Source organism: Acinonyx jubatus, chromosome X, assembly GCF_027475565.1.
Source record: "Acinonyx jubatus isolate Ajub_Pintada_27869175 chromosome X, VMU_Ajub_asm_v1.0, whole genome shotgun sequence".
NCBI lineage: Eukaryota > Metazoa > Chordata > Mammalia > Carnivora > Felidae > Acinonyx > Acinonyx jubatus.
This window is the reverse complement of record NC_069389.1, coordinates 60482158-60504312: the sequence shown is the minus strand read 5'-3', so window position 1 is coordinate 60504312 and position 22155 is coordinate 60482158. Positions and strand designations below refer to the sequence as shown.

At 36.5% G+C, this 22155-nt stretch overlaps 1 long non-coding RNA gene across 1 annotated transcript; it reads left to right on the top strand.

Annotated features, from left to right (window-relative positions):
* Positions 1-834: 834 nt before the first annotated feature.
* Positions 835-17621, top strand: LOC113597486 (uncharacterized). The gene is made up of 3 exons (XR_003418259.2): positions 835-1836; positions 11431-11599; positions 12104-17621. It is a non-coding gene; the product is annotated as an uncharacterized LOC113597486 (long non-coding RNA).
* Positions 17622-22155: the final 4534 nt, after the last annotated feature.

Below are 22155 nucleotides of genomic sequence, written 5' to 3'. Positions count from 1 at the left end.
ATTCAATTTCTTTGCGGGTTATGGGTCTGTTCAAGTTTTCTATTTCTTCCTGTTTGAGTTTTGGAAGTGTGTGGGTGCTTAGCAATTTGTCCATTTCTTCCAGGTTGTCCAGTGTGTTGACATATACTTTTTCATAGTATTCCCTGATAATGGCTTGTATTTCTGAGGGATTGGTTGGAATAATTCCATTTTCATTCATGATTTTATCTATTTGGGTTCTCCCTCTTTTCTTTTTGAGAAGCCTGGCTAGAGGTTTATCAATTTTGTTCATTTTTTCAAAAAACCAACTCTTGGTTTCGTTGATCTGCTCTACAGTTTTTTTAGATTCTATACTGTTTATTTCTGCTCTGATCTTTATTATATCTCTTCTTCTGCTGGGTTTGGGGTGTCTTTGCTGTTCTGCTTCTAGTTCCTGTAGGTGTGCTGTTAGATTTTGTATTTGGGATTTTTCTTGTTTCTTGAGGTAGGCCTGGATTGCAATGTATTTTCCTCTCAGGACTGCCTTCGCTGCATCCCAAAGTGTTTGGATTGTTGTATTTTCATTTTCATTTGTTTGCATATATTTTTAAATTTCTTCTCTAATTGCCTGGTTGACCATTCATTCTTTAGTAGGTTGTTCTTTAACCTCCATGCTTTTGGAGGTTTTCCAGACTTTTTCCTGTGGTTTATTTCAAGCTTCATAGCATTGTGGTCTGAAAGTATGCATGGTATGATCTCAATTCTTGTATACTTATGAAGTTCTATTTTGTGACCCAGTATGCGATCTATCTTGGATAATGTTCCATGTGTACTTGAAAAGAAAGTATATTCTGTTGCTTTGGGATGCAGAGTTCTATATATATATGTGTCAAGTCCACGTGATCCAATGTCTCATTCAGGGCCCTTGTTTCTTTCTTGATCCTGTGTATAGATGATTTATCCATTGTTGTAAGTGGGGTAATAAAGTCCTCTGCAATTACCACATTCTTATCAATAAGGTTGCTTGTGTTTGTGATTAATTGTTTTAAATATTTTGGTCTCCCATATTCGGCACTTAGAAATTTATAATTGTTAGCTCTTTCTGATGGATAGACCCTGTAATTATTACATAATGCCCTTCTCCAGCTCTTGTTACAGCCTTTAATTTAAAGTCTAGTTAGTCTGATAAAAGTATGGCTACTAAGGCTTTATTTGACTTCCAGTAGCATGACAGATAGTTCTCCATCCCCTCACTTTCAATCTGAAGGTGTCCTCAGGTCTAAAATGAGTCTCTTGTAGACAGCAAATAGATGGGTGTTGTGTTTTTTATCCATTCTGGTACCCTATGTCTTTTGGTGGGAGCATTTAGTCCATTTACATTCAGTGTTATAGAAAGATATGGGTTTAGAGTCATTGTGATGTCTGTAGGTTTCATGCTTGTAGTGATGTCTCTGGTACTTTGTCTCATAGGATTCCCCCTTAAGATCTCTTGTAAGCCTGGTTTAGTGTTGATGAATTCCTTCAGTTTTTGTTTGGGAAGACCTTTATCTCTCCTTCTATTCTGAATGACAGACTTCCTGGATAAAGGATTCATGGCTGCATATTTTTTCTGTTCATCACATTGAAGATTTCCTGCCATTCTTTTCTGGCCTGCCAAGTTTCAGTAGATAGATCCGTCACTAGTCTTATCGGTCTTCCTTTATATGTTAGGGCATGCTTATTCCTAGCTGCTTTCAGAATTTTCTCTTTATTCTTGTATTTTGCCAGTTTCACTGTGATATGTCATGCAGAAGATCGATTCAAGTTACGTCTGAAGGGAGTTCCTGTGCTTCTTGGATTCCATGCCTTTTTCCTTCCCCAGATGGGGGAAGTTCTCAGGTATGATTTCTTCAAGCACACCTTCAGCACCTTTCCCTTCTCTTCCTCCTCTGGAATCCCAATTATGCGTATGTTATTACGTTTAATTATGTCATTTAGTTCTCCAATTCTCCCCTCATACTCCTGGATTTTTTTTATCTCTGTTTTTCTCAGCTTCTTCTTTTTCCATAATTTTATCTTCTAATTCACCTATTCTCTCCTCTGCCTCTTCAGTCCGAGCTGTGGTTGCCTCCATTTTATTTTGCACCTCATTTATAGCATTTTTAGCTCCTCCTGACTCTTTCTTAGTCCCTTGATCTCTAAAGCAATAGATTCTCTGCTGTCCTCTATGCTTTTTTCAAGCCCAGCGATTAATTTTATGACTATTTTTTTAAGTTCATTTTCTGTTATATTGCTTAAATCATTTTTGATGAATTCGTTAGCTGTCGCTACTTCCTGGAGTTTCTTTTAAGAAGAATTCTTCCGTTTCATCATTTTGGATAGTTCCTGCAGTGGTGTGGAGCTGCAGGGCTCTTCCTCTGTACTGTCTGGAGTAACTTGTGTTGGTGGGCAGGGCTGTAGTCAGACCTGATGTTTGCCCCCAGCCTACCACTGGGGCCACAGTCAGACTGGTGTATACCTTATCTTCCCCTCTGCCAGGGCCAGGATTCACTCTGCAGTGGTGTGACCCCTGTATGAGCTACTTGCACACTGCCAGGCTTGTGGTGCTGCTTCTATAGGATCTGGCATATTAGCCGGGGTGTAATCACAAGGTGCACAGGGGCGGAAGGGGCAGGCTTAGCTTGCTTTGACTTCAGTGGTTCACTGCAGAAGGGCCCCTGCGGTACTGGGAGGGAGGCAGACCCTTTGGAGAGATGGATCCACAGAAGCACAGTGTTGGGTGTTTGCGCAGTGCAAGCAAGTTCCGAATGGGAACTGGTTCCCTTTGGCATTTTGGCTGGGGAATGGGCGAGGGAGATGGAGCTTCCCAGTGTCTTGTTCCCCGCCGAGCTGAGCTCTGTCTTCCGGGGCTCAACACGTCTCCCTCCCTTTGTCCTTTAGCCTTCTCACTCTCCAAGCAGAGCTGTTGACTTATAAACTTCCAGAATTTGAGTCCCACTGGCTGTCAGAACACACTCTTTTGGGCCCCTCCACTTTTGCAAGTCAGACTCAGGGACTTTGCCTTGCTGGGCGGGCTGCCCCTCCACCACTCTGGCTGCCTCCCGCCAGTCCGTGTAGCGTGCACCACCTCTCCGCCCTTCCTACCATCTTCCGTGCACCTCTTGTTTATGTTTGGCTCTGGAGAGTCTGTTCTGATAGTCTTCTGGTGGTTTTCTGGGTTAATTAGACAGATGTGTGTGGAATCAAAGTGATCAGCAGGACGCGGTGAGCCCAGCGTCCTCCTACGCTGCCATCTTCCTCTGGAGAGCATGTTTATTTATTTCTGAGACAGAGAGTGACAAAGCATGAGTGGGGAAGGGCAGAGAGAGAGGGAGACATAGAATCAGAAGCAGGCTCCAGGCTCTAAGCTGTCAGCACAGAGTCAGACGTGGCGCTTGAGCTCACAAACTGTGAGATCATGACCTGAGCCGATGTCGTCGCTCAACTGACTGAGCCACTCAGGCGGCCCAAAATTTCATACTTTTTATGGCTCAGTAATATTCCATTGAACATATACACCATATCGTCTTTATGCATTCATCAATTGTTTGACACTTGGGGTGCGGCCATATCTTGGCTGTTGTAAATAATACTGCTGTAAGTATAAGGGTGCATGTATCCATTTGAGTTAGTGTTCTTGTATTTTGGGGGTAAATACCTATAGTGCAATTGCTGGATTTTAAGGTGGTTCTAGTTGTAACTTTTTGGATAGCATCCATAGTGTTCTACAGAGTGGCTGCAATACTTTCCATTCCCACCAAGTGTGCATGAATGTTCCTTTTCTTCCACATCCTCACCAATGCCTGTTGTTTCCTGTGTTCTTTATTTTAGCCATTCTGACAGGTATAAGGTGATAGTTCCTTGTGATTTTGATTTACATTTCCCTGATTATAAGTGATGTTCAGCATGCTTCCATATTTCTGATGGCCATCTGTATGTCTTATTTGGAAAAATGTCTATTCATGTCTTCTCATTTTTTAACTGGATTATTTGTTTTTTGGATGTTATGTTTTAAAAGTTCTTTATATATTTTGGATACTAGTCCTTTATAAAATATGCCATGTAGACATTCTTCTCCCATTTTGTAGGTTGCCTTTTAATTTTGTTGATTATTTCCTTCGCTGTGAAGTAGTTTTTTATTTTGATGTAGTCCTAGTAGTTTATCTTTGCTTTTGTTTCCCATGCCTCTGGAGACATATAGAAAGAAGTTGCTATGGCCAATGTCAAAGAGGTTACTTCTTGTGTTCTCTTATAGGTTTTTTTTTATGGTTTCAGGTCTCCCATTTAGGTCTTTAATTCATTTTGAATTTATTTTTATGAATGGTATATGAAAATCACCCATTTTCATTCTTTTGCATGTTGCTGTCAACTTTTCCTAACACCATTTGTTGAAGAGCTTGTCTTTCCCATTGGATGTCCTTTCCTGGTTTGTCAAAGATTAGTTGAACATATAATTGTGGGTTCATGTCTGGGTTTTCTATTCTGTTCTATTGATCTATGTGTCTACTATTATGCCAGTCCCATACTATTCTGATTACAGTAGCTTTCTCATTTAACTTGAAGTCCAGAATTGTTCTGCCTCCAAGATTTGCTTTTCTTATTTAAGATTGCTTTGTCTATTTGGAGTCTTTTGTGATTCCATTCAAATTTTATGATTGTTTTTTCTAGCTCCATAAAAAAATGCTATTGGCAATTTGATAGGGATTGCATTTAATATGTATATCACTTTGGATAATATACATATTTTAACAATATTTGTTCTTCCAATCCATGAGCTTGAAATGTTTTCCCATTTGTTTGTGTCCTCTTCAATTTCATCAGTCTTTTACAGTTTTCATAGTACAGGACTTTCACCTCTTTGGTTAGGTTTATTCCAGGTATTTTATGGATTTTGGTGCAATTGTAAATGGGATTGGTTCCTTAATTTCTCTTTCTGTTGCTTCGTTATTGTTGTATAGAAATGCAAGGTTTCTGTACATTGATTTTATATCTTGTGACTTTGCTGAACTATGTATATCTGTGCATTCATTTTGTATCCTGTGACTTTACTGAATTTGTGTTGTAGGTTTCAGCAGTTTTTTGGTGGTATTTCAGATTTTATTTTTTCTTTTTTATATAGACTATCATGTCGTCTCCAAATACTGAAAGTTTTACTTTTTACTTGCTGATTTATATGCTTTTTTTATTTGTCTGATTGCTGAGGCTAGGACTTCCAATGTACATCAAATAACAATTGTGAGAGTGGAAATCCTTGTCTTGTTTCTGACTCTAGAGGAAAAGCTCTCAGTTTTTCCCCATTTAGGATGATATGAGCTGTGTGTTCTTCATGTATGGCCTTGATTATGTTGAGGTATGTTTCCCCTGGACCTACTTTCTGAGGATTTTTCATAAATTGATGCTGTACTTTGTCAAATGTTGTTTCTGTATCTATTGAAATGTTCATACTGGTCTTATCCTTTGTTTTGATAAAGTGACATATCACATTGATTTGCAAATATTGAACCACACTTGCAACCCAGGAATAAATCCCATATGACTGTGATAAATGATTTTTTAATGTATTGTTGCATTTGGTTTGCTAGTACTTTATTGAGAATTTTTGCATTCGTGTTCATCAGGAGTATTGGCCTGTAAGTTCTCTTTTTCAATGGAGTCTTTGTGTCGTTTTGGTATCAGGGTAATGCTGGCTTCATAGAATGAATTTGGAAGTTTTCCTTCCTTTTCTATGTTTTAGAGTAGTTTGAATAGGATAAGTATTATCTCTTCTTTAAATGTTTGGCAGAATTCCCCTGTGAAGCCATCTGTCCTGGACTTTTGTTTGTTGGGATTTTTTTTTTTATTACTGACTCAATTTCTTTGCTGGTTATCAATCTGTTCAAGTTTTCTACTTGTTCCTGTTTCAGTTTTGGTAATTTATATGTTTCTAGGGATTTATCCATTTATTCCAGGTTGTCCAATTTTTTGGAATATAGTTTTTCATAAAACTATAGTTGTATGTATAGTTGTATACTATGTGTATAGTATATATACTCTTATAATTGTTTGTATTTCTGTAGTGTTATTTGTTATTTTTCTTTTCTTATTTGTGATTTTATTTGTTTGGGACCTTTCTCTCTTCTTTTTGATTGCTTGGCTAGAGGTTTATCAATTTTATACCTTATTTTCAAAGAACCTATTCCTCATTACCCTGATCTGTTCTATTTTTGTTCTTGTTTTTGTTTTTTTTTAAGTTTCTATATCTTTTATTTCTGCTCTAGTCTCTATTATTCCTTCCTTCTGCTGGTTTTAAGCTTCATTTGTTCTTTTTCTAGCTCCCTTAGGTGTAAGATTAGCTTATTTCAGACTTCTTTGCTTCTTGAAGTAGGCCTGTATTGCTATATACGTCCTTCTTAGCACTACTTTTGTTCCATCCCAAAGGTTTTGGACCATTGTGTTTTCATTTTCATTTATTTCCATGTGTTTTTTAAAAATTTCTTCTTTGATTTTCTGGTTGACCTGTTCATTGTTTAGTAGCATGTTATTTAAACTCCATATATTTGTGGTCTTTACAGATTTTTTCCTTGTAGTTGACTTCTACGTTCATAGAGGTTTGGTCAGAAAATATACATAGTATGATTTTGATCCTGAATTTATCAAGGTTTGTTTTATGGGCTAATATGTGACCTATTCGGAAGAATGTTCCAAGTGCACTTGAAAAGAATATGTATTCTGATGATTTAGGATGGAATGTTCTGAATACTCTCTTAAATCCACTGTTACAATGTGTCATTCAAAGGTATTGTTTCCTCATTGACTTTCTGATTAGATGATCTGTCCATTGATGTAAGTGAGGTTTTGAAGTCCTCTACTATTACAGTATTATTATCAAATAGTTCCTTTACTTTTGCTATTAACTGTTTTGTGTATTTAGGTGTTTCTTTGTCAGGAGAATAAATATTTACAATTGTTATATCTTCTTGTTGTATTGTCCCCTTTATTATAAAGTGTCCTTTGTTTCTTGTTACACTCTTTGTTTTAAAGTCTATTTTTTCTGATATACATATTGGTACTCCAGCTTTCTTTTGACATCCATTTGCACAATAGATATTTCTCCATTCTCTCATTTTCAACCTTAAGGTTTCTTTAGGTCTAAAATGGATCTCTTGTAGACAGCATGTAGATGGGTCTTATTTTTTTTTAAATCCATTCTGGCATCTTATATCTTTTGACTGGAGCATTTAACCAATTCACATTGAAAGTAATTATTGATTGAGTTGTACTTACTGCCATTTTACTCATTGTTTTCTGGTTGTTTCTAAATATTTTCTCTGATCCTTTCCTATCTTTCTCTCTAGAAATCTTATTTATCTTTAGAGCATTTTACCCTCCTCCGTTTATAATTATCTTAAATATTTACATTTATGGTGATATTTTGCTTTGACTGTGAAACATAATTGAGAAAATTCAGGGAGAGAAGGAGGTCAATTGTATTTACTCATATTTTTACTCTTCATTTTTAAAAAAATATTTTCCCTACATTTCATGTTATTCCATTTTTTTCTCCTTTATACCTTTCATTTCTTTATTGGGACTCTTTTTTGTTAAAATTTTCCAAATTTTATTAGTTTTAAGGATTTTCATGTTGCCTATTGAAGTGTTTTATTATTTACTTCTGGATCAGATAACTTCCTTTAGCCATTTTTTAAGATAAAGTCTGTGGGCAACTAATGTTCTTTGTTTTCCTTTCTGAGAGTTTCTCCCTCCCCTTCATTATTAAAGAATATATGACTGACTGTAGACTTGGGATGGCAATTCTTGTCTTTCCATACTTAAAAAAAGTGTTGTGCCATTTACTTCTGTCTTTCATAACTTCTGATGAAAAACTTGTTTGGATTAAGGTAAGGTGTTTTTCTCACTTTTGTGAGAAATTTTTTTTTAATTTTTCTTTAGTTTTCATAATATGATTATGGTGTATCTCAACTTGGGTTTCTTTGGGTTTATCCTTGTTGTGGTTCATTCAACTTCTTGTATCTGTAGCTGTATAATTTTGCCATGAATGGAAATTTTCAGCCATTATTTCTTTGAGTACTTATTCTACTTTCATTTCCAGATTGACCATGTCAAACCCCCTCCCACCTTTTTAATTAAAGTATAATTCCATTTCTCCAGCCTGAAATAGTATAAGTGTTTTATAAGCCTTTTGCTTCTCAATTTATATTGGCAATGACAACATGATTTACGATATAAATTTTCCATCTCTCAGTTTTTACCAGTTAAGGCTACTTTGTTCAGGAAAGAAAAGTCTTACAGAAATTTTTTTTATTTTTGTCTTGAATGCCTTCAAGTATATTATTTATAAGTCTTATCATCCTACTGCCTCATTTATATTAGACATTCCTACCTTATTCATGAAAGTCTTCCATTTACTTATATGTGCTGGTATAGCAACTTAATTGAAATTTATTTCATCTTCTTAACTGTCATAGCAATGGTTATTTTGTTCATGACAGAAATCTTTCACCTTTCACCCCTGCCTCCTTCATATGAAAAGTCTTCACTATGTTTTCACTGGGCATATATTTATTTTCCTTTAAAAAATAATGAAATAAGCATTCCTATTTTTTGAGTGTCTCAGGAATAGTTGTTTTGTTCTCTAAACTTGGCATGGTTACCCCATTCTTGTAAGAAGTTTTCCCATATCTTTCTTTGCATTAGCAATGGTCACTTGTTCAAAAGAGCAGTATTCCTTGTATCTGCCCAGCTATGGCTACTTTGCTCATTAGAAGAAGCCTTCTAATTCCCTTTTAAACTTGTGCATGAAATAAATCTTCCATATTTCTTTAAAAAAGCATAGAAAATGTACTTAGTAAACACATCTTCTGCCTCAAACCTTGTGATCTTCACTAGCCACAGTAAATTTATAAACAAAAGAACGTTTCTTTCCAGGCCTGCAAGGGAATAGCTACTTTATTTAGCTAAAGTCTTCCATTTTCATGACCTGATGAGATAAATTCTCCTTTCTTCCATACCTCAAACAACCATACATCCACACCCACATGCATTTTTCTACTTCCTTGTCTGCCCCAACCACAGCTTCAGTATTCATGAAAGAAGTCTTTGACATCTGTACATGCTTCAGCCTTTGAGCTGCTTTCCTATGAAAACTGGTCTGCTCTCTTCCTCTTTGAACTTACCATGGCCAGTTTTTTCACTAAGTAAATATCCCACTTCCCTGCACAAAGAGTGTCATAAAGTCATTACGGCCAGAATGTCTAGTCATACGTCTTAGATTTGAAGTATAACCTTGAGCAATTAATTCAATTGATTCATGTTGCAGTTTCCTCATGTGTGAGATTAGGAAAACATCAGCAATAACACTTAGTTAATAGGTCATTTTCAAGATGAAATATAATAATGTATGTAAAACATCTAAAACACACAGTAAGTACTAGAAGTGTTGGGAAGTATTATTTGTGCATATATATCATTAAAAATCAACTAGAAAAAGAAAAATGTATAAAGGGTTCCAGGCCTAAGTGCTTTTTTCATGAATAATTGTGTAACTTCACATGCCTACAATAACCATGGGTACAATTTTTATTAAAACATCTTCCCTATTGCTCTTTGCACTGGCCATGGCTATCTTGTTTGGAAAAGAAGACTTTTACCTCTTTGTCGGCACCATTGATGATACTTTGCTCACAAAAGATGTGTACTATAGTCTAAATGTGTTCTCCCCACATTATATGTTGAAATCCTAACCCCCAAGATGATGGTGTTAGGAACTGAGGCATTTGGGAAGTGCTTAGGTAATGAGGATGGAGACCTTATAAAAAGAGACCTTATAAAAGAGACTATTAAGGTACTCCTTAGCCCCTTCCATCATGTAAGATTATGGCAAAAATACAGCTAATTATGAACAAGGAAGTGAGCCATCATTAGACACCAAATATGCTGCTATCTTTATCTTGAACTTCTCAGCCTCAGAACTATGAGAAATTAAATTCTATGGTTTATAAGACACGCCATTGTGTGGTATTTTGATATGTCAACCCAAATAGAATAAAAATGCAGTTTGCTTTCTAATATGTACTAGTCATGTCTACTTAGATCATAAAATGTCTTCTTTCCCCCAGTTTCTACCAACCACAGGGTCACAAAAAAAGTATTCTATCATCCTGTTTGCTTGACCACATGACTACTTTGTTCAAGAAATACATCTCCCATTTGCCTTACTGCCTCAGCATTGTTTCTATTTTGTTCGTGAACAAATCTATTTTTTTGTCAGCAGTGATGATGGCAATTTGCACATAAGTCCTTCACTTTCAGTTTTAAATGGCTTATCTATGCATACTTTTTTCATGAAAGAAGCTTTCCATTTTTTTTTTTTTTGATCTGTACCAGTCATGCTTACCTTGATGATAAAAGAAGGTCTTCCACCTTTTTCTCTTTCCTGGTCATGGTCATCTTGTCCATAAAAGAAATCTAATTCTGTGGCTAACATGTCCATAAAAATTACAATCTTTCCAAATCTTTTACAGCACAGACCAAGGATACTTAATTCCTGAAGATAGTCTTCCACCTCTCTGGGATGTCCAGCTGTCAGATCTTGACTACTGTGCCTAGCTTGAATCCTTATTTTTATTGCAAATTTGAATCCTGCTGGTTAACCCCACATATCCACATCCTCTTACCAAACACATGCAAACTAATGGTTGAGTTACTTATATCAAACAAGGTAATATGGTAATCTACCTGGGTTATTTTATTGCCATGATATCCCTTTGTAACTACTCACTGCTTCAGAACTTCATCCTGAACACTTTCTTTCAGAGAAATTATGATTGCCAATCTTGTTACCATTTTTTATCTTTTAGTTTCATTCTTATCTTGACAAGATATAAAGAGAGACTTAAAAGGTATTCTAACCAATACAAAGTCCCAGGCAAAGACACCTAAGTGGGAGACACCATTTGGCTCCCCTCCTTACAATTTTATATTGTATGCCTACGACAATTCATAAACATTTATTCCAGTTTCCATGTTTTATATTTCATTGGGTATGACCCTCCGCCATATATCCTACTTATTTCTCCAACCCATGAAAGAGAATACAAGTATAACACAGAAGAGATGCTATAACCATAGTGACAAAATGACCAATTTTGGTACCTTGTTCTCTGGAAGGGAAAAGATCACAAAAATAGTCATGGAAATTCCCTTTCCCTTCATGAATGCACTGAAATGCATTAGGGCTTTCTATGGGTAAACCTGTAAAAATGTTTTAGGGCTTAAGGAAGGGTATCTTTGGAAAATATGTTTATCCCAATACAGCCATCTCATTAGATCAACTTGTTCAGACAAACACGGGATGTTGATTTGTAAAAAGTCAGCTGTGGGTGAATGTGAAATGCTTTTTTCCTGAGAATAAAATGAATTGCTTCTCCTGCTTAGACCTACTGCTCTTGTTTCCAGAATTTCTGAATCCCATTTGGCTTCATACCTTGGCTTTTGATTTTCAACTCATGCTCATTTAAAAGCTTGATGAGTTACTTTGGACATGCATACCTGCCTTGAATTTGGCACCTTCCTTCAGACCTGATGTTCTGTATTCTTACTTCAGATCTACACACCATAATTGCAGGTAAGAGGCTCTCCTTAACTTCACACATTTCTATGGGTAAATTTTTTCTTTCAGTCTCTACAGCATGAATTAGAAGGTTGAATAAACTCTACAAATGGAGACTAACAGTAACTTTAATGGAGAAGTACCAGCTATTAGGGGGTAAGGGAGAGCTAAAGCCGATGAATATATATACATAAGTTCTCCTTTCCACAGACTCCCTGCAGCACCCTCAATGCAAGTTTAGCTCAATCCTTTGGAAAATAAAAATAGGAATTCCATATAGATAGGCCTCTTTATAAAAATTACAAATATTTTAAAATTCAAAAGTATCTACTTATATATATTTCCTAAGAAAATCTATAAGACTGTTGTTTCTAAAATCTTTACTACTAAGGACAGTGTTAAGAGGAATTATCCTGCTCATTCCATAGCACATAGGATAACATTGTCTTTCAATTGGGCATGTGAGGATTGTTCATGGTTTCTGACTACCACCTGGTTATGTTTGTTTGTTTCATCTAGGTGTTTCTGGCTACAGCTGCCATTCATCAGATCCACCAAGGGGAGCAACGAGTGAGCATACTTCTATATTCTAAAAACTGGCCTGGAACTGTCCACAACCCAAGGTCATAAGAGCATTTGGACACCAAGAATTACTTCTGCATACTGCCATAAATGCCAATTCTCCAGTAACATGTCGAGGAAGTAAGAAGGGAAAGACCCTAATCAGTCCCAGTATACACATGCTAATTTAGAAAAAAGATACCTGGAACACAGGAGACAAGGGTGTGTTGTAGGACAAAATGGAAATTATGTTAGGTACAGTGAAAAATATATTTTAATACATAAGCTGGAAAGTAAAGAGAACCTGAAAATACAGGTGGTAATATTGCAAATTTCTGAATATGTCTAAAACACAGAAATATATCTTAGGTGATCTTCTGAAGACAGAAAGTATTTTGAATGAGTGGTGGATTTTAAATGAAACAATTAAATTCATACTTAGTGGAATCGTAGCTGTCATGGACTGACTGGCAGCCTTTTTTTTATCTCTTTAATTCTCTTACTCCTTTTTTGTTCAAAAAGCATTAAGCCTCTGTTATGGACTATTTTTCTAATAAAAAATGTAGTTCTAAGAATATCACTTCTACTTGGGAAGTGCTCATATATAAGAGATGGGCTTTTGGAGTGTCAGCCACTTCAAGGATCACATTTATTTCAAGCATTTGTTTTTCTTTATAGGCTTTCATGAGAGTGGACTCATGTTATATTCTTATATGCTCTGATAGCTGCTTTTTGAACTTTAAAAAACTGAGATGCATGAAAGACTTCAGAGGTGCTTTATCACTTCCAACAGGAGAAATATCAATGTACAATTGCTAAAGAGAGCCAGAATCGAACCAAGTTCTTTGAGAATAAGATTTCTCTCCCTGGGATTAAACATTAAATGAAAGATATATTTAAAAATGTTGGAACTTTCCTTTTTCTGGAGAATCAAGATCCTTATTTGATAGTAGGAACAGATTTGTACAGAAATACATTATTTGAAATATGTTTGCTGTTATCTGCTGCGGAGGTGGATGCCAGAAGGGAGATTCTTGGTATCACATCAGAAAACTTGAAGATTATAGAACACATGGAAGATTTGGTTGGAACAGTATAACAGCAGGACTTTTTACTTATACCCAAGGCACTCCATTCTATAACTAAAGAAGAGACCTGGGCTCCAACAAGGAATTTTCAGTTTGAGCTCAGAACACTGAGAAGATAAGGAGGGAGGAGAGAAGAAGGATTTTTTTTGTAAATATTTTGAAGGTTTAATTTATTTTTGAAGAAGTGGTTGAATTAATAGTAGGGGCCTAGTAGTTTAAATGTTAGAAAGTAGAGGATAGTTGACATTTTGTGTTGCTGTAATATTTTATTTGGTTTTGATAACACTCTTTTATAGTATAAAATGCATAACTTTTCTAGTGAGCTTTCCGGGGTGAGGGGTTGTATTGTTAAATGTGAAGGAGAATACCATTAGTGTTTAATATTTATGTTACTATATTATTTTAAGTATAATGATACAGTTATATTCTGAAAAACACTCTTCTCTGATGAGCTTTGTGGGAGGGAAAGAGCACATATATGGTTAAATGTGAGGGAAATATTTGTGTAATTTTAGAGCAATTCTATTGTATTATTTGTAGAATAATTATGCTTGTGCAATGTATATCCTTGTCACTTAGATTGGTAGATTGAGAGGGGATGTGTATTTAGTACCTGTACCAGTATCTAGTAGTAGAAAACATTTGGTAAATATTTTTTGATTGAATTAATGATTAATTAACTGTGATTATTTATGTAGTATTTCCTCATTATTCAGTATTTCCTCATAAATGTCAGATAAAAGTTATATTTATTTTATAAATAAAAAATATTTATCTAGCGTTTCCACCCAGAAATCCCTGGGTGGGAAAAACAAACATAACAAAATGGCAATCAGAAACCATAAATAATCCTTACATATCTGATTGAAAACAATATCCTCCCATGTGCTGCAGAATGAACAGGACCACTCATCCCAACACCCTCCTTAGTAGTCAAGATTCTAGAAGCACCAGCCTTTCATTTTTCCTTAGGAAACATGTATATTAAATATCTATATGAGATATCAACCCATATCCATGGAAGGCCAGTTGGAGTTGGCGCTATCAGTGGTAAGCATCGGGAGGATTTGGGTATTTAAGATCTTAACTTTAGAACCATAGGACACAGAAAGACTTGAGGCTTAAATATATTTTGGAACTGCACCACTTCTGGAAGATGAGTCATACTGAAGCTGCTGAAGCCAGATAATAGACATAGGATGACACTCTTTGGATTGGACTGAGTGGAAGAAGTCAATGATAGTGTAGTGGCTATTTTAAAGAAAAAAATTTAATGTTTATTCGTTTTTGAGAGACAGAGAGAGACAGAGCATGAGTGGGGGAGGGTCAGAGAGAGAGGGAGACAGAATTCAAAGCAGGCTCCAGGCTCTGAGCTGTCAGAACAGAGCCTGACGCAGGGCTTGAACTCATGAGCCCTGAGATCATGACCTGAGCCAAAGTTGCACGCTTAACCAACTGAGCCACCCAGGAGCCCCTGTAGTGGCTATTTTAAACTGATGACCTTAACTTCCTCTGGTTAACGACATTCCTAATCTACATAGTTACAGAGGTGGGTTTCCAGTGGCCATGTTTCAATATTTCACTATTCTTATGATAATAATAATCAATACACTTTTCCTATGATCATAGTTGATTGGATCAGGGATGAGTATCAGACTCAACCGAGCTGTTCAGAGTCCCTTTCCTACAAACTTAGACTTGCAATGAGGGGAGAAAATGTTTTCTGTGGCCAAGCTTACTATTTGTGTAGCAAGTTTAATTCTTAACTTCATAGTAGATGTGCAAGGAATGCCACATAATTTTATTTAAGCTTAACTAAACCTAACTCCAAACTTTAACCCCACTGAGCTACTGGGAAATTAAATGGAAGTCATGTTTGAGGTCCTCCCCTTTCCATATGTCATAGAAGAATATGAGAGTCTTATGTGGCACTTCAACAATGGAGGTTACCAATGAAAGTTTCACTGTGCATGCCTGTTTATTACCTTTGAAATATGGCAGCTCCATAGTTTATGTGTCAACTATGGGTGAAGAAATTTTTTTACCAAACAGGAAATTTTATATAGGTATCTCCAGGTCTTGGTTCTAAGTTCTCTGAAGCAAGGAAGTACAAAAAGCCTGACTTTGTTTTTGTAATGGGATAGAAAAAAATACATGTAAGAAAAATCCCTCAGAAGTCAATGTCTCAGTAAATTATACTGCTACTCAAGTGAACTTATGAACTGTTGAGTGGACATATTATGGATACCCATAGGGTTGCCTTCCTAGATTTTGGCAATTCCTCCTTTTCTGGTTACTACTCTGTTTTATTCTACAGAGCTGAGTCCAGAGCCACAGAGATTGAACCTCACTCAATGTGAAGGTCATTTTCATGTATCAACATGGCTGGGCTACAGTCCATCATTCAATCAAACACTAATATTTTTGTTTTTGGGGAAAGTGTTTTTTTAGATGTGATTAAAGTATATAATCAAATACCTTTAAGGCGATTATCCTAGATAATACAGATGGCTATTATCCAATCAATTGTAAGGTCATAAGAGGAAAGTAGAACCTTTTCTAAAGAAGAAGAATTCTGCCTATGGATAGAAGCTTCAGCTTGTGCTCAAGAGGTCTAGCTTGTACTTCCTGATGACCTGCCCTATGGATTTTGGATTTGTCTAGGCAACCCCCAAATCACATTACCCAATTACTAATAAATCTCTCCTTACATATATTACATACACTATTATCTGTAATATCTATATAATGTATCTCTAGATATACTGAGTCCATTCAGGCTGCTATAACAAAGTACCATAGGTTGGATAGCTCATAAACAATATAAATTTATTTCTCACAGTTCTGGAGGCTGGGGAGTCCAAGACCAAGGTGTAAGCATGGTCAAGGGCTGGTGAAAGCCCTCTTTGGATTGCAGACTACCAACTTATTATTGTATCCTCATGTGATGGCATGGAGCTAAGGAGCTGATTGGGGTCTCCTTTATGAGTACTAATCATATTCATGAAAACTTCACCCACATGACCTAAACACCTCTCAAAGTACCCATCTCCTAATACCATTACATTGGGCATTAGGATTTCAATATATGAATTTTGGGTGGACACAAATATTCATATCATAGCATATAATATGTATAATATATCTTTTAATATATAACAGTATTATATAATCCTGTCTCCATTCCTCCTAGTTATAGATAATTGGTTTAGGGATAAATACACTTAATCCAAACAGGATTAATCAGATTCTCCCTTGTAAAGTCGTGTTTTTCAACTTAGACACAGAGAAACTAAAGGATAACTACATCATTTTAATATTAAGACATTTTATGAGGCTCAAACAATCCTATTGCTGAGACCCCAAAGCTACTGTGACATCTTGGATTTTATGACATAATCTATTTTCAGCCTAATAAATTCTATTTACTTTTTTTGGTTTAACATAAAGTTGGTTTCTGAATTTTGTAATCTGACAATTATAAATAGGGATACATGGGAGTACCTGGATTAAAAGCCTAAATGCAAGACCTGGAACCATAAAGCTCCTAAAAGAAATCATAAACAGTGATCCCTTGGACATAGACTTAGAAACATATTCATGGAGATGTTTCCGCAGGCAAGGGAAACTAAGGAAAAAGTAAACTATTGGGACTACAACAAAATGAAAAGCTTTTACAGAGGAATAAAAACATTAACAAAACAAAAAGGAAGCCTAATGAATGGGAGAAGATATTTGCAAATATTACATCTGATAAGGGGTTACTATACAAAATAGATAAAGAATTTATACAACTCGACACCCCGTTCCCCAAATAATCTGACAAAAAAATGAGAAGACCTTCACGGACATTGTTTTTAAGAATTCTTACAGATGGCAAACAGACTGATGAAAAGATGCTCAAAATCACTAATCATCAGGGAAAAGCAAATCAAAACCCAATGAGATATCACCTTAAACCTTTCAGAATGACTAGAATCAAAAGGACAAAAATAAGTGCTGGGAAAGATATGGAGAGAAAGAAACCTGCATGCATAGTTGGTAGTAATGTAAATTGGTGCAGCCAATGTGGAAATCAGTATGGCACTTTCTCCAAAAATTAAAAATAGAAATGCCATGTGACCTAGTAATTGCACTACTGGGTTTTTATCCAAAGAAAATGAAAACGCTAATTCAAAAAAGATATATGCATATCTATGTTTATCGAAGTATTATTTACAGTTGCCATGATGTGGAAGCAACCTGTTTATCAATAGGTGAATGGATAAAGAAGATGTGGTGTATGTATAAATGAACTATTACTCAACCATAAAAAAGAATGAGGTCTTGCCATTTGTAACAATATGGATGGCCCAGAGGTTGTTGAGCTAAGTTAAATAAGTCATACAGAGGGGCGCCTGGGTGGCTCAGTCGGTTGGGCGGCCAACTTCGGCTCAGGTCATGATCTCGCGGTCCGTGAGTTCGAGCCCCGCGTCGGGCTCTGTGCTGACAGCTCGGAGCCTGGAGCCTGTTTCAGGTTCTGTGTCTCCCTCTCTCTGACCCTCCCCCATTCACGCTCTGTCTCTCTCTGTCTCAAAAATAAGTAAACGTTAAAAAAAATAAAAAAAAATAAGTCATACAGAGAAAGACAAATACCATATGATTTTGCCTATATGAGGAATCTAAAATGAAAACCAAATGAACAAAAATCACACCAGACTGCAAAACAGAGTCTGGTGGTTGCCAGAAGGAAGGTGATTGATTTGTGAATATTGAGCTGCCCCTGCAGCTCAGGAATGAATCCCACTTGATGTGGTGAATAATTATTTTAATATATTGCTGGATTTGATTTGTTAGTATGTTGATGAGAATTTTTTCATCCATGTTCATCAGGGATATTGGGCTATAATTCTCTTTTTCTTAAGTGAAGTTTTATCTGGTTTTGGAATCAAAGTAATGCTGGCCTTGTAGAATGAGTTTGGAAGTTTTCCTTCCATTTCCGTGTTTTTTTGGAATAGTTTGAGAAGAATCCACATTAACTCTTTTTTAAATGTCTGGCAGAGTATCTCTATGAAGCCATTTAGCCCTGGACTTTTGTTTCTTGGGAGATTTTTGATTACTGATTCAATTTCTCTGCTGTTTATTGGTTGGTTCAAGTTTTCTATTTGTTCCTATTTCAGTTTTTTAAAAATGTTCATTTATTTTTGAGAGAGAGAGAGAGCACAAGTTGGGGGAGGGATTAAGAGAGCAAGACAGAAGATCTGAAGATGGCTCTGTGCTGACAGTGGTGAGCCCCATGTGGGGCTCAAATTCACAAACCACGAGATTATGACCTGCGTGTAAGTCAGACGCTCAACCGACATTGAGCCATCCAGGTGCCCCACGCCCCGTTTTAGTTTTGATAGCTTATATGTTTCTAGGAATTTATCCATTTCTTTGAGGCTGCCCAATTTGTTGGCATATAATTTTCATAATATTCTTTTATAATTGTATTTCTGTAGTGTTGCTTATATTCTCCTCTCTCTCATTCATGATTTTATTTATTTGGGTCCTTTCTCTCTTGTTTTTGGTAAGTATGTCTAGGGGGTTATCAATTTTATTCATTCTTTCAAAGAACCAGTTCCTGGTTTCCTTCATCTGTTCTACTATTTGTTATTGTTGTTGTTGTTGTTTTGTTTGTGTATCAATTGTATATTTGTTTATCCATTGTTTCTGCTCTAATTATTATTTTCCTTCTCTGCTGGCTTTAGGCTTCATTTTTTTTTCTAGCTTCTTTAGGTGTAATGTTAGTTTGTATATTTGAGATTTTTTCTTGATTTTTTGATGTAGGCCTGTATTGCTTAATTCTTCCCTTTTATGACTACTTTTGCTGCATCTCAGAGGTATTGGACCATTGAGTTTTCATTATCATTTGTTTCCATGTATTTTCCATTTTTTCTTTAATTTCCTCATTGACCCATTCATTCTTTAGTGGGCTATTCTTTAACATCCCTGTATTTGTGGTCTTTCCAAATGTTTTTATTGTATTTAACTTTAAGTTTTATAGTGTGTTCAGAAAATATGCATGGTATGATATCAATCTTTTTTGTTTTTTGTTTTTTACTTGTTGAGGCCTGATTTGTGACCTTATATGTCATATATTCTGGAAATTAGTCCCATGTGAACTCAAAAAGAATGTGTATTCTGTTGCTTTATGATGAAAAGGTCTGAATATATCTGTTAATTCCATCTGGTCCAGTATGTCATTCAAAGCCACTGTTTACTTGTTGATTTTCTGCTTATCTGAACTGTCCATCACTTTAAGTGGGGTGTTAAAATCCCCTACTATTATTCTATTATTATAAATGAGTTTATTTATGTTTGTTATTGTTTTATATACGTGGGTGTTCCAAGTTGGGGATATAAATATTTAGAATTATTAACTCTTCTTGTTGGACAGATCCCTTAATTATGATAAAGTGCTTTTCTTCATCTCTATGGTCTTTGGTTTAAAATCTGGTTTGTCTGATATAAGTATTGCTACTCTGGTTTTCTTTTGATATCCATTAGCATGATAAATGTTTTTCCATCCCCTGACTTTCAATCTGAAGGTGTCATTAGGACTAAAATAAGTCTTATGTAGGCAACATACAGATGAGTCTTGTTTTATTTTTTAACCATCCTGACATTGGAGAATTTAGTTCATTTACGTTTGGAGTAATTATTGATAGATATGAATTTAGTACCATTTTCTTACCTGTTTTGTCATTTGTGGAGATTTTCTCTGTTCCTTTCTAGTCTTTGTCACTTTTTGTCTTTCTTTACCATTCAAAGAGTCCCCTTTAATATTTCTTGCAGGGCTGGTTTAGTGGTCATGAGCTCCTTTGGTTTTTGTCCAGGAAACAGCCTTGCTGGATAGAGTATTCTTGGATGCATATTTTCCCTAATCAGTATGTTGAATATATCATGCCACTCCCTTCTGGCCTGCCATGTTTCTAGGTAGAGATCAGGTGCTATCCTTATTTGTCTTTCCTTGTTAGTTAGAGACTTATTTTGTCTTGCTGCTTTTAGGATTTTTTCTTTATCTCTACTTTGCAAATGTGACTATGATATGACTTGGTGCTGGCCTGCTTTTGTTGATTTTGATGGAAGTTCTCTGTACCTCCTGGATTTGGATGTCTGTTTTACTTCCCCAGATTAAGGAAGTTTACACCTATAATTTCCTCAAGTAAATCTTCTGTTCACTTTCCCTTTTCTTCTTCTTCTGGGACTCCTATAGTATGAATGTTATTAGGCTTTATGGAGTCACTCAGTTTCCTAAGTCTACATTCATGATCTAATATTTTTTTCTCTCTTATTTTCAGTTTCATTATTTTCCATAATTTTATCTTTTTTTCATAATTTTATCTTTTATATCACTTCTTCATTCTCCTGCTTCTTCCATCTATATGGTGGTTACATCCAGTTGGTTTCGCATCTCATTTATTGCATTTTTCATTGTTCCCTGACTAGTTTCTTTTATCTCTGTTGTAAGGGACTTCCCAGTGTCTTCTATGCTTTTCTCAAGTCTGGCTAGTATCCTTATGATTGTTCTTTTAAATTCTGGATCAGGCATATTACTTATATCTGTTTCAGCTAGATTCCTGGCTGTGACCTTTTCTTGTTATTTCTTTGGGGATGAACTTCTCCTTCTTGGCATTTTGTCTAGGTCTCTCTCTTCCTTTCTGTGTTAGGAAAGCCTGTTACATTTCCTGTTACTGAGAGTACTGGCTTCATAAAGAAGAGGTTATATATTGTCCAGGGCCTGGTGCTTCAGAAAGTGTCTCTGGTGTATGCTGTGTCCACTCTGATGCTCTGTTTTGACTGCTCTTTTCCTCATGTCAGTCTTCTGCAGAGTTTCTCCTTCCCCGCAGTGGGGACTGTTCAGACTTTGGTCAGAGTATGGTGAGTTGTTGTTGTTGTTGTTTTGAGAGAGAGAGAGAGAGCATGAGAAGAGGAGGGGAAGAGAGAGATGGGGACATAAGTTCCAAAGTGGGCTCCAAGCTGACAACAGTGAGCCCAATGTGGGGCTTGAACTCACAATCCACGAGATCATGACCTGAGCCAAAGTCAGATGCTCAACCAACTGAGCCACCCAAGCACCCAAAGAGTGTGGTGATTTTTAAATAGGAATGCTCTTATATGCTTAAGAGACCTTATGCTATTTCCACTACAGGTGAAACTTTGCAGCACTCTATGGTAAATAGATGTGGTGCATAAGGGGGGTTTGTACTGACCTTCTTGGGGAGGTTCTTAGGCACCCTTGCCTTAGAAAAGCATCACCTGCAGAGTGCAAGGGGAAAGACTTGGTGTAGGCAGTTTAGACAGCCACTGTTGTAGCTGTGCTTCTTACTTAAGTTAGTTTATATTGAGGGGCAGGGGAGAAAAATGGAGCAAGCCCCCTCTCTTGTCCTTGCAAAGGTAAGTTCATGCCCACTGTTGTCTGGGAAACTCTCCCAGAAGAACAATCTCCTCTCTAGGGTCCCAGGCCTTCTTCAGATTACTGACTTTACCTTGTCTGTTTCTGGACTACTACCCACACAGCAGTGCTGTGCACCTTGGGGTCTTTCTAAAGAAGGCTGTATGAGTCTTAAAGCTCCAAACTTTAGAGAACTGGGTTGGCAAGGACCCATGCTGGTCCCTTGGGTGAGGGTATTGCCACACTGGGACTGATGTAGGTTTGTACCAGAATGGCTGTTGTGCCAAAGTTCAGGGGTGGGAAATGAAGAGTACAGCACAGAAAAGAGCCAATGGCCAGTTTATTTACTCTCATAAGGTGTCTCTGCACCTATGTTGAGGGGCAGGGGATGGTAACGGTGCCCACCATTCTTTTATCTCCAGAAAGGCAATGAAACATTTCCCAGATGCACTCTAAAAAGGGGGAACTATCTCTCCCAGTGCATTCCAGGGTATCCTCAGATTAAA